The sequence below is a fragment of the Pleurodeles waltl genome, chromosome 6, assembly GCF_031143425.1.
Source record: "Pleurodeles waltl isolate 20211129_DDA chromosome 6, aPleWal1.hap1.20221129, whole genome shotgun sequence".
In the NCBI taxonomy this organism is placed as follows: Eukaryota; Metazoa; Chordata; class Amphibia; order Caudata; family Salamandridae; genus Pleurodeles; species Pleurodeles waltl.
The window spans coordinates 260484351-260497745 of NC_090445.1; positions in this window are offsets into that span (position 1 = coordinate 260484351).

The window sequence follows — 13395 nt, forward strand, 5'->3', positions numbered from 1 at the left end:
CCCTAAGTCCATTTTTAATTATGTGCAATGGGAACATTGCTCGACTCCTCCACAAGGGAGTTCGAAAAAACTTATTATGATAAATTTGCATATTTTTCTGGGCATGATCAACGAAATGCTAAGTCTTACTATTTTAAAGTTACTCCGTATTCTAATAAACAAATGTTATTGACCGATACTAAATTACTGTATTCCAATTTGTTTGTATCTAAACTTTCGGTCGAGGGGTATGAATACTGGTTTAAAACTGTTGACTTGAAAAGTGCTTGGGGTACAAAACATTGGCAGATGCAAGGCAGGGATACATTATTTAGAGCATGTCTTATCCCTGTGCAGATGATTTTCCTCAATGACACGGTACAACAGACTAGCTGTTTGGGCTTGGCGACGATTAGAGAGTTGACTTTGCCTAGTATACCTGTCCCTTCCAAATTAAACAACTGGCAGCACTATGTGAATGCTACTTTTAGTGAATTTACGCATTGGGTCCAGAATGGTACGCTTAACACTTCATCGTTACATCCGGGCATGTGGTTATTATGGCCCATAGACACTAATGAGTGTCATCAACGTTTTGTTACCTCTTCAAGGGGGTTCAGGACTAGTAGGGCAGACCCTTGTTACATTTCACCAGAACATGCTGATATTATAACTACGTACAGCATGGGGAAGCTTTGTCAACAATGGTTGAAGTCATCCACGCTGGATGCAGTTAAGTCACATCTCAAGTTACTGTCTAATGGTATTGATTTACAAGATTTTTTGTCAGGTCCCAAGGTACCACGGAAGAAAAGGTTTTTATATGAAGTTTATAATGAGATTTGGAAACTTTCACAACAGGAGGCTGCAGCCCGGTTGAGGCAGATTGATCAGGAAAATCTGCTGCAGACTTTGTCTGTTGTTGATAATGGCATGCATACCCTTTCTGACCGTGTTTACATGATTGATAGCATTGTTTCCTCTGCTATTGACATTATTAAATCAGACATGTCTTCTTTATATCATGGGCAGAGTCAGACACGGTCCATTATGCAGCTGGGTTGGACTCTTCAGACCTTGAAGGCGGGTCGCGTTCCATGGCAGCACATTCGTGCCAAGGAGATCTTTATCTCCTTTAATTTGACTCGTCAGCAACAGTTGATGGCGAAAAAGGAAGCAACGTATGTTATGTTGAATATTGAGAAATTGGAGAAACTGCCTTTTACGGTGGCTGAGATTCCGTCAGCTGAGTGGTTGATTCATGGGGTTATTAATTTGCCTATCTCCACTCTGCAATTTACTTCTTGTTTGAAGCACATTCCAGTGGGTAGATATAAACTATTGGGAGACAGTTACATACATGAGGTGTGGGAGCTTCCCTTTCAATACAAATGTGTTAATGGTTTGAGGGAGGTTTTTCTTAGCGGTATCGAATGCAAAGCTTCTGTCAGCCATTCCATGGTTTGTAAACAGCTGTCCTTGCACGGAGCGTGTAACGCTTCGATTGCTAACTTAGCTTGTTATTTGAAGGGTGTTCCAGTCCCGGTTATTAAAAACACTTTCCAGGTACTTTCTAACAGCAGTTATATTGTTCTTAACAGCGAACGCTGCTGTGGCATGCGTGCCGGAATAGTTTACGTTGTCGTTGTCAACAAGGCCGTTACGTGCTGCGGGAATGTGTTGTTTCCCCCCCACTCAAATTAGGGAGGTAGCGGACATCTGGCCTCATATTGCTACTTCCAAGGTTGATTTCGACAAGTTGAGTCGGCTGAAAGCTTTATTGTTTCAAAAGCATGTGGCCCTTACATCTGCTAGCGAGACCTACGCACTTCAGGTGGCAAGGTCATCGGCGGAGATACAGTCCCTTTTGAATACTAACTTTCCAAGTCACTTCGGTGAACTTGTGGGACGTATATTTAATGCATCCAGCACTGCTGGTATTGCTCATTTTTTCAAAGCCGTTGGTGTTGGTTTCGCTCACACCTTCTCTTCCATATTCGGTTTGATACCTTCGGCTATACACTCTATTTTCGGAAGCATTTTTGGAGGTTTCCCGATTACTTTGGCTTTGTTGGCTGGAGTCTTGCTATTGTTGCTATTTTTTCGCAATGGCTGTCCTGCCACGACGAGATCCTATATGGCTGCTCCCGTCAGCGCAACTGTGTTGAGAACGCATGATGCAGCATTTTGGAGCTACACTCCTGGGCCATTTGGAGTGTGACTGGTCTCTGTCATTCAGACCGATTTTGGATTGTGTGCAACCCGTGTTTCGGTGCCTTTGGTGCTCGTTTGAACATGCACTGGCTTTATGTCTCTCACTGCAGCGCCCTCCGGTGGTCGATCCTGATCTGTTGATGTTCCCGATTAGGGCTCATTCCCAGACTTGTGCACTACGGTTGAGTCTGCTTCGTGAGGCGGTTTATGAGATTCCCTTCCTGGAGGAAGATGGTATTGTCTCTTTCATTTGCCCTGCACGGGGTGCCGCTCTGAATGGTTTTGGGGCTTTGGAACACACCTGCTCCATGATACTTTGTGGCGTGGATCTTCCAGTATTAACATATATCGAAGTGGAGGAGCTCCTACATTCTGTTGCTTCTGTCTGACAATTGGATTTTTTTTTTCTTACCGGCGAAATTGACACTATATTGAATTTGGCTTTCTCGTCACATGTTTCCTAAATTTAGGACTCTGTTGTCTTCTTAACTTGTCGAAATATATTGTTTGTGTTTAGGGCATGTTTTTATGTTATTGGAACCACTTGCTACCGACAAGGGGAGGGTGTAGTGTGGTTAATATTACGTATATTTTGCGCATTAGCTTCAGGCTTTAGGCCTTTGTGCACTTTGCCCTGAATGTATTTTATTCATTTGCTGACAGCTTAGAGCCTCTATGCACTTTTCTCTAAATGCTTTTTATTACGCTTCGTACTGTTATTTTACATAATAGCCAGTTCTACGGTGTTGTTTTTTATTCATATCACACTGTTTTGCCTACTTCAGCACTGGAGTTCTTCATAACATATTCACTCTGTACTTCAGTCAAGGGTACAGTCTGGTACATTGCCGATAGACGTGGTAGAAGTTTAGTCTTTATGGTTCATAGAAAGTATACATTCTTACGTAGGGATGTTTCTTAGAACACCGGCGTGTTAATTATAAAAACACTTCCTAGTCCTAGTACACGGAAGAGAGATTCCGACCAGGGAACCACAACTAGACGCTGACTGCCTCGTTGCAGATGCTGAACCAGATCACAGGCCTTTGCTCAGGTATGAGGGCTTATGTCTCCCCGGTGATTCGGAAAGGCAAGCTAGAAGCTTAACATGCTGTGCTCTAAATAGAACAAGCAGAGGGAGAGTAGAAACTGTTAGACAATATGATAGCTTTGTTCTTATGTTTTACTCTACTGGTGACTATTTCAATCCTACTATGTTGTATTGTTCTGGTTATTGCGGCTCACGCCTTATTATCTAAAATACAGTCGTTTTATTAAAACATTATATAAAACTTATACTGTCTTTGTCATTTGTATATGAGACCATATTGTAAATGAGAGAGTTGGTTTAGATCTGAGTGACCACGACTTCCCTGAGAAGTTCCAAAGATGTCATGCGCTCGGCTGCCCAATCATCTCTTCCCCGTGGGAGAAATGAGGCACTGCTAGTTAGCCGCAGCAAAAAACGGATTGAGGGTGACAGAGTTCTTTACACGTGGGTCAGACTCAGTCCCCCACACCGTTATCGATCCTGCTGCCTAGAAATCCAGTAGTCTCATTTAGGATAATGAGAGCCCACGCGACATACCCAGACACCTATTCACACTGTTTCGGATCCTTTTCCTCACCTAATAGCCACACACAGGGCCTCTGGAGTTGCCCCATCACAGAAGGGATGCTGTTGTTCCTCAAAATGCAAGCATCATGCACTGAGCCAGGAAATTTGACATTCACATGGGAGATGTACTGGTCTGCCAAACACACCATCTGCACAATCATAGAATGGTAGCTCTTCTGGTTTCTGTACACCTGTTCACTTCTGTGGGGGGTACCAAGGCCACATGTGTCCCATCAATGGCACCAATGATGTTGGGGACATGTTCCAGGGCATAGATGTCACATTTCACTGTGGGCAAATCCTCCACCTGAGGGAACACAATGTAGCTGCTCATGTGTTTCAGCAGGGCAGACAACACTCTGGACAACACGTTAGAGAACATTCGCTGGGACATCCCTGATGCAATGGCCACTGTTGTTTGAAAGGAACCACTTGCCAGGAAATGGAGTACTAACAGGACCTGCACTAGCGGGGGGATTCCTGTGGGATGGCAGATAGCTGACATCAGGTGTGGCTCCAACTGGGCACACAGTTCATGGATTGTTGCACAATCAAGTCTGAAGGTGACTATTGTGTGTCTCTCTTCCATTGTCGACAGGTCCACCAGCAGTCTGTACACCAGAGGATGCCGCCATCTCTTCACCTGCCCCAGCAGACGTGCCCTATGGATGAGAACAGCGAGTAGAGAGTCAGCCAACCCTGAGGTATCACAAAATGTCATTTGCACACATTTATTAATCCGCAATGTACCTGTAACTGTGTGTATGCAAGGCCTACATTGGTGTGACACAGTTAATATTAATGCCATGTGGCCCCCTGAAATGCCGGCTGCCTGACCTGTAAGGTGGGACAAGGGGATATGAGGTAACTGCGCTGGCGTTGTACACCGTCGCAGTGGGCGGTCGAAGATCGCGGCGCAATCTAGCATTGGTTAACATGGGACCCTATGGGTCCGAGGAGCCAATGACGATGTACACCGGCGGTGACGGTACGCACCTCCGCAGATGTGACCACCATTTTCTGTCTGTTCACTCACTTGATACCTGACCTTCAACAGGAGAGGACCTACAATGCAAGTGCTGCTGTGACCTGTGTCTGGAAACGACGATGGCTCATGTGTCTGGGGAAAGGGCCCCTGCCTTCACTTCGGAGGAGTTGGAGAAACTAGTGGATGGGGTCCTCCCCCAGTACACACAATTGTACCGTCCTCCAGACAAACAGGTGAATACACTGTGAGCATGCTGCATGGACAATGCCTGTTTGGAGTGGTGTGGATGGAAGATAAATGGGGGGGACTGAGGCCTGCATGTCCGGACGGTGAGTGTATGTGCGTCAGGGCAAGAGTGGGAACGTGGGTCAATGAGTATGATGGTCCGGACGGGTTATGATTTTCCTTTCCCGCTGTACTATTCCTGTAGGTCAGCCCCCACCAGAAGAAGGCTATTTGGCGTGCCATCGCCAAGGACGTCCGGACCCTGGGGGTCCACCACAGACAGAGCACCCACTGCCATAAAAGATGGGAGGACCTGCGCCGCTGGAGAAAGAAGATGGCTGAGGCCCAGCTGGGGATGGCCTCCCAATGTGGGAGGGGTGTCTGTCACACCATGACCCCCCTGATGTTCTGGATCCTGGTGGTGGCATATCCAGAGTTGGATGGGCGCTTGAGGGTATCACAACAGCCACAAGGGGATGAGTACACTTTTATTCAGCTGACTCTGCGCGTATTATGAGGTGTCTGGGTGGGGGAGGTGGGCAGTGGGTTCTCCTAAGCCAGGGCGATCTTGGTAAGCAAGGTCCCTCGTGAGGCAGGCTCTGTGGCACCCCAACTCCACTAGTGGTTAGTGCCATCTACACCTAGTCAGGCTCCTGTGACTTCTACGTGTGCAGCAATCGGACTTAGGCCTTGTACCCCATGGGCATGTGATTAATCTAGGAACTATAAGTGCATGGCGTAGTGCAGAGGGCTGCTGTGTCTGTTGACTCCGCCAACGGTAGTTGTGTTGCATGCTCTGAACATGTCTTTCTCCTGTCTCCCCCCACCTTTTTGTGGTCTCCCTGTTCTTGTGTGCAATAGCATCATCAGGCGAAGGAGCATTGGCACCAAGGCAGGAGGAGGCTGCATCCCACTTGGCCCTGGAGGGCGAAACAATGGAGCCTGAAGCCACCAGAGGGACGGAGGGCGAGGGGAGCTCCACGGCAGGAACAGGAGCAGGGAGTAGCAACAGCTTCTCCTCCTCTGATGGTAGCTCCCTTGCGGTGAAGGGCACCTCTGTGCCCACCGCATCAACAGGTACAGCCGCCACCCCCCCACCAGCACCGCCCTCCCAGCAGCCCCTCAGTGTTTGTCCCGTGCCCGCTCATCCAGGAGGGTGGGCATCTCCTTCACCCCAGGCACCTCAGGCCCTGCCCCATTCAGCCCTGCTGCCCTCAGTGAGGATGCTATTGGCCTCCTGAGATCCCTCACTGTTGGGCAGTCTACCATTCTGAATGCCATCCAGGGAGTTGAGAGGCATTTGCAACAAACAAATGCATACCTGGAGGGCATTCATTCTGGCCAGGCAGCCCAACAGAAAGCATTTCAGGCTCTGGCCTCAGCACTGATGGCATCCATTGTCCCTGTGTCCAGCCTCCCCTTCCAACTTCATCCACCCAGACCCAATCCCCTGTACCTCACCCTATCCCAAGCACACCATCAGACCAGCATGCACACACATCAACACACAAGAATGGCTCAGGCAAACATAAGCACGACACATTTCACAGGCACTCACACAAGCATCATACCCATGCACACATACCAACATCCACTGCCTCCTCTGTGTCCCCCTCCTCCACGTCTCTCTCCTCCCTCCCATGTACATGTACTACATCTGCATGTACTACATCCTCAGCCACTACCTCCATCACCAGCACGCCCATCACCACACACCGCTCACATGCACTCACCACCCCACTACCATTCACACATCCCCAGTGTCCTCTCCCAGTGTGTCTGTGAGCCCTCCTCCCAAAGAACACAAACGATGGCACACACCCACCCAACAGCCATCCACCTCACAACAGCCTCCAGCCCATGCACCTTCACCCAAATTCAGCAGAGGTGCACCTCCTACAACCACTACCTCTACCTCCACTCCCAAACCCGCTCCATCTACCCATCCCAGTGTGTCTAAAAAACTTTTCCTGGCTAACATTGACCTCTTCCCTACACCTCTCCCCGCATCCTTACCCCAGGGCCAGGCTTTCCAGGTCCCAGCCCAGCACCCCAGCCACCACATCCCCAGGCACAGTGGTGCCAGCAACTGCTGGGTCATGGAGTGTGCCAACCATCAGGGCTGCCAGTGTGCCACGGAGCGAGGGCAAGAGAATTCCGCCACCTGCCAAGGTGAAAAAGGTGCCGGAAGGAGAAGCCGAAAACACCTACCACCAAGGGGTCAGGGAAAACAAAAGGGGATAGTGGCAAGACAGCTGCGCCACCATCAAAGGTGGGGAAGGGCCAAAAACTGAAGGGCCGGTCAGGAGAGGGCATGGTGGCACCGACTGAGGGACCAGTGTCACACCTTCTGTCCACGTCGATGCCAACCTGTACAGTGGAGAACACCGCCACCTGCACCGCCACCTGCACCGCCACAGACCCTGCCTCCAGCAACCCCACCACAGACCCCGCAGCCAGCACCGTCGCCACAGACCCCGCCGCCAGCACCGCCGCCACAGACCCCTCAGCCAGCACTGCCGTCACAGACCCCGCCACCAGCACGGCCGCCACAAACCCCGCAGCCAGCACCGCCGCCACAGACCCCGCCGCTAACACCACCACCACTGACACCGTTGCAAGCACCGCCGCCACTGACACTGCCGCAAGCACTGCCAGCGGCCCTGCAACATCCTTAGACAGTGGCACCACCGCTGACATGGCTACCATCCCCAGTGGTCAGTCATCCGGGGCTGGTAGTGAGTTCTAGGGCCCTGGGCAGCTTCCATAAAGCATCACTGTCATCACGGTTGTCACCTGCATATGCAATGCAAAGCCGCAGTAGTGTGGGGTATATCTCTGCCTCCATGGTATATCATGCTACCTGTACCTCGGCCATCTCGTGGCACACACACCCAGGCGAGTGTATTGTTCCAGCCACACTGCACATGAAGCACTCTGGGCACCAAGCACCCTCCAGAACCAGTGGAGAGATACATCCACTACCTCAGTCCTTGGCAGGATGAAGCACTCTGGGCACCATGCCCCCTCCAGAACCAGTGGAGAGATACGTACACTATCTCAGTCTTTGGCAGGATAAGGCACTCTGGGCACCATGCCCCCTCCAGAACCAGTGGAGAGATACATCCACTACCTCAGTCTTTGGCAGGATGAAGCACTAAAACCAGTGGAGACTGTTATCCACTAGAGAGACTGTGGCTTTGCACTCCCCAGGATGCAGCAGTGGGCAACCCACCCACTGGAAAGACTTGCGAGACTGTGTCTTTGCACTCCCCAGGATAAAGCAGTGGGCAAACCACCCACTGGAAAGGCTTGAGAGACTGTGGCTTTGCACTCCCCAGGACCAAACTGTGGGCATGGACCCCCCTTGTGGAGCAGTGGCATTTTGCGTTCATCAGGCTGAGGTGCCCCCCTCCCCCTGAGGTGCCTGTATATTTTCTATGTGATGCCCCTCTAGTGCTTTCTCTCCGTTTGGAGTCAATTATCTAGTGTGGGCCTCGCCCATGCATTTTGGGCCCAGTGGTCCACGGACAATGATTGGTGCACTATCCGGACTTGTGTATTTGGTGTACATAATTGTATATACTGGATTTTGCATTTTAATAATGATATTTCACATGATTACATTTGTTCAAATCATTTCCTTTGGTCCTTGCGTTCTTCCGGGGGGGTTGGGGGGGTGTATAAGTAATGTTAACGCATGTGTTTGTGTGTATGGTGTTGTGGGTGAGGGTGGGGGTGGGGGTGTTGCGTGTGTGTGTCACTCTCTTTTCCCTCCCCCTCCCCTGTGTTGTAGGTGCAGTACTCACAGTGGTCTTCGCACCGTCATTGGAGCTCCTGATTGAGGAGCAGGAAGACCATCGCTGGCATTATCTGCAATTCGGGCTCCATGGCGTCCTGGTTCCTCGTGGGGTGTGGAGAGGTGAGTGTTTTCCCTTCTGTGTACTGTTTCTGTCATGTTTTTATTCACGTTGGTTCCGCCCCGGAAAAGGTGGTGGATAGTCGTGTTGTGATAGGGTGGATGGTACATTGTCTCCCACCTGTCTGTTGGCGGTGTCCGCCGCGCTGTTTGTTTGTACCACCGTGGCGGTCGGAGTGTTAAAGTGGCTGTCTGTGTTGGCGGTTTCCGCCACGGTCGTAATCCCTTTTTTTCCCCGCCGGCCTGTTGGTGGTATTACCGCCGCTTTAACACCGACCGCCAGGCTTGTAATGAGGGCCTAACTGCAAAGTGTGGCCCAAGTGGACAAAGTAAATGTTTAAACAAAAGTAAAGTGAACTGTCTCCTATGCAATGCAGAATGGACCCCTGAGGTAATATGCAGCAAAGTGTCACACATACAACCAGTCTACGTGACATCACAATACAACCTCAGTGGGCAAACGTAGAGGAGGAGCAGTTACACATTGCTACCTGGCCACTAGGCACCTTCCAAATCAATCCTTCAAGATCTTCACAATCATAGGAAAACATATCCATTTGGAACAGGAAAAAATAAACTTGAAAGGCGGCACCCACCCTTTTCCCAAGTGAAAATGCAATATGAGAAAACAAAATAAAATAAAGTCTGGTCTGGGGGTGAAATTAGCCCAAAGTGTAATGAGAAGAAAAGGGTGGGGGACCCCTCCAGCCAGAATCCAGAAGGACATCAAAGTACCCATTCCTTTCTTTGTGTAATGAAAACACAAAGCATAATAGAGTCAGAACGATCAACTGAAACAAACTCCAATAACCAAACCATATCCCCAGTACATGGAAACACGTGAAATTGAAATACTGAAAAAAGGCACATTAACTCAACCAACGAACAAGCTATGTCACTAATGAAGATGTATGCTCACTTCTACATCAAGATTTAAACTTCTGGTACTCATGATCTCCAAGTCTATGATAAGTTGAGACTCTCTCTGTATCATACTCAGTATGCAGTCACCCCTTCTCGGATTCAGTGGTATCTGTTCAGTGGCACAGAAAACAGGTTTGTGCGGTTGCCAAAATGTTTCTCATGGAAGCGCCTTACCAATAGCTCTCAGATGTTCCAGTATCATTTTCTTGACCGCACACACTGTGCTGTCTACATATTTAAGAGAGCAGGGGCATTCTAGAATGTAAGCGACATACTGATAACTGCAAGCAAAAAAACAGCTCGATACTGGGGGCATTCCCCCTGATGGTCTCAAACTCCATCCTGGGGGGCTGTTTTTTCATGCTTTACATGCATGTTCTACATCTTCCACACAGAAAGAAGTCCTGCAGTCTATGGTGGTCATTACAATTCTGGCGGTCGGTGTTAAAGCAGTGGTAAGACCGTCAACAGGCCGGCGGTAAAAATTGTGCAGTTACGACCATGGCGGAAACCGCCAACAAAGACAGCCACTTTAACACTCCGACCGCCACAGCGGTACAAACAAACAGCGCGGCAGTCACCAGCAACAGACAGGCGGAGGACAAAGTACCGCCCACAGTATCACAACAGGCCAATCCGCCACCTTTTCTGGGGTGGATTCACCACGGATAAAAACACGGCGGAAACAGGATTTCGAAGGGAAAACGCTCACCTCTACACACCCCATGAGGAACGAGGACACCAGGGACCCGGAACTCCAAATTCTCCTTGCAATTGTCTTCCTGCTCCTCTACCAGGCGCACAAATGCCGGCGGCGAAGACGACGGTGAGTACTGCACTTACGACACAGGGGAGGGAACAAACAGGGACACACACACGCAACACCCCCACCCTCACCCATGACAACACACACACTAATACATATTGATACATCACAGTTACACCCCCCAACCCCCGGAAGAATGCAAAGACAATAGAAAATGAGTGTAACCATTGTAATATATTAAAATCAAGTAGGCAAAAATATACATATACACCATGCACAAAATATAAACCAGGCATAGTAGTCCAGGTAGTGCTCCAATGAAGTCCTTGGAACACTGGGCCCACACGGTATGGGCGAGGCCCACACAAGATCCCTGACCATGATGGAGAGAACACTGCAGGGGCATCAGATACCAATAAAACAGGCACCTCAGGGTGAGGGAAAGGGGGGGCACCACAGCCGGTTGAGTGCACAACGCCAAATCCGCGAGGGCCACATGCCCACTGTTCCATCCTGGGGAGTGCAAAGCCACAGTCTCTCAAGTCTCTGCAGTGGGTGGGTTGCCCACTGTGCAATCCCGGGGAGTGCAAAGCCACAGTCTCTCAAGTGGATAACAGTGGGTGGGTTGCCCACTGTTCCATCCTGGGGAGTGCAAAGCCACAGTCTCTCAAGTGGATAACAGTCTCCACTGGTTCTGGAGGGGGCATGGTGCCCAGAGTGCTTCAGCCTGCTAAGGACAGAGGTAGTGGATGTATCTCTCCACTGGTTCTGGAGGGGGCATGGTGCCCAGAGTGCTTCATTCTGCCCGTGACGGACTCAGTAGCGTCAGTGCCCTTGGCGCTCATGGGCCAGTGTTGCTTGAGATGGCGGTGCCCTGTTCAGCGGTGCTTGAGACGGCGGTGCCCTGTTCAGCGGTGCTTGAGGCGGTGGTGCCCTGTTCAGCGGTGCTTGAGGCGGCGGTGCCCTTTTCAGTGGTGCTTGAGGCGGCGGTGCCCTGTTCAGCAGTGCTTGGAGCGGCGGTCTCCTTTGCAGTGACTCAGCTGCTGGCGGTGCTTCATGGCTCAGCGGGGCTTGTGCTGGCGGTCCTCTCTGACCCAGCGGGGCTTTTGCTGGTGGTCCTTCATGGCCCAGCGGGGCTTGTGCTGGTGGTCCTCTCTGTCCCAGAGGGGCTTTTGCTGGCCGTCCTCTCAGTTCCAGCGGGGTTTTTGCTGGCGATCCTTCATGGCCCAGCGGGGCTTGTGCTGGTGGTCCTCTCTGTCCCAGCGGGGCTTTTGCTGTTGGTCCTGTCTGTCCCAGCGGGGCTTTTGCTGGCGGACCTTCATGGCCCAGCAGGGCTTTTGATGGTGGTCCTTCATGGACCAGCGGGGCTTTTGCTGGCGGTCCTTCATGGCCCAGCGGGGCTTGTGCTGGCGGTTGCCTCCTGGGCAGCTGGGCTGGTGCTGGCGGTGGCCTCTGGGGCAGCTGGGCTGGTGCTGGCGGTGGCCTCCTGGGCAGCTGGGCTGGTGCTGGAGTTGGCCTCCTGGGCAGAGGGGATGATGGCGGTCCTCTCCGCCGTGCTGCTCTTCCCAGACTTTCTGACTTTCTTGTGCCCCTTCCCCACCTTGGAAGGTGTTGCAGCTGACTCCACACTCCCACCTGTACGACTGGGAGCGGCTTTGGTGGCTGGAGTATTCCCCCTCTCCCGCCGGGCACTGGCTAACTTCTGATGCTTCACAGGTGGGGGACTGTCTGTGCTGTGGCTCCATGCCACACTGGTGGCCGGTGCACTCCAGATTCCGGTGACTATAGGCACCACTGGTCCCGGAGATGTTGTGGTTGAGGTGCTAGATCGGGCCCTAGGAGACGGACGGGGTGGAGGGGTGTGGAAAGAGGTCAAGGTTGGACAGGAAACGTTTTTTGAGACACTGGGACGGGTAGCTGGAGGGAGTTTGGGAGTGGAGGAAGAGGTCAAGGTTGTAGGAGGTGTTCGTTTGCTGACTTTGGCTGAAGGTGCATGCGCTGGAGGCTGTCGTGAGGTGGATGGCTATTGGGTGGGTGTGTGCCTGCGTTTGTGTATCTTGGGAGGGGTCATCACAGACACACTGGGAGAGGACACAGGGGACGTGTGAATGGTAGTGGGGGTGGTGACTGCACGTGAGCAGGGTGTGGTGGTGGGTGTGCTGGGGATGGTAGTAGTGGCTGTAGAGGTAGTGCATGCAGGTGTGAGTGTAGACGAGACTGGGAGGGAGGAGGGAGAAGAGGAGGAGGGGGAGACAGTGGAGGCAGTGGATCTTGGTGTGTCTGCATGTGTGTGATGCTTGGGTGAGTGCTTGTGGGATGTGTGGTGCTTATGTTTGCCTGAGCTTCCCTTGGGTGTTGACGTGTGTGCATGTTGCTCTGTAGGTGTGCTTGTGATAGGCTAGGGTACAGGGGATTGGGTCTGGGTGGAGGAAGGCAGAGGGGGGAGGCTAGACACAGGGACAATGGCTGCCATCAGTGCTGAAGCCAGAGTCTGAAAAGCCCGCTGAAAAGCCGCCTGACCATAATGAATGCCCTCCAGGAATGCATTTGTTTGTTGCAATTGCCTTTCTACACCCTGGATGGCATTCAAAATGGTAGACTGCCCAACAGTGAGGGACCAGAGGAGGTTAATGGCCTCCTCACTGAGGGCAGCAAGGGTGACTGGGGCAGGGCCTGAGGTGCCTGGGGCAAAGGTGATGCCCACCCTCCTGGGTGAGCGGGCACGGCGCGAAGGCTGAGGGGCTGCTAGGAGGGCAGTGATG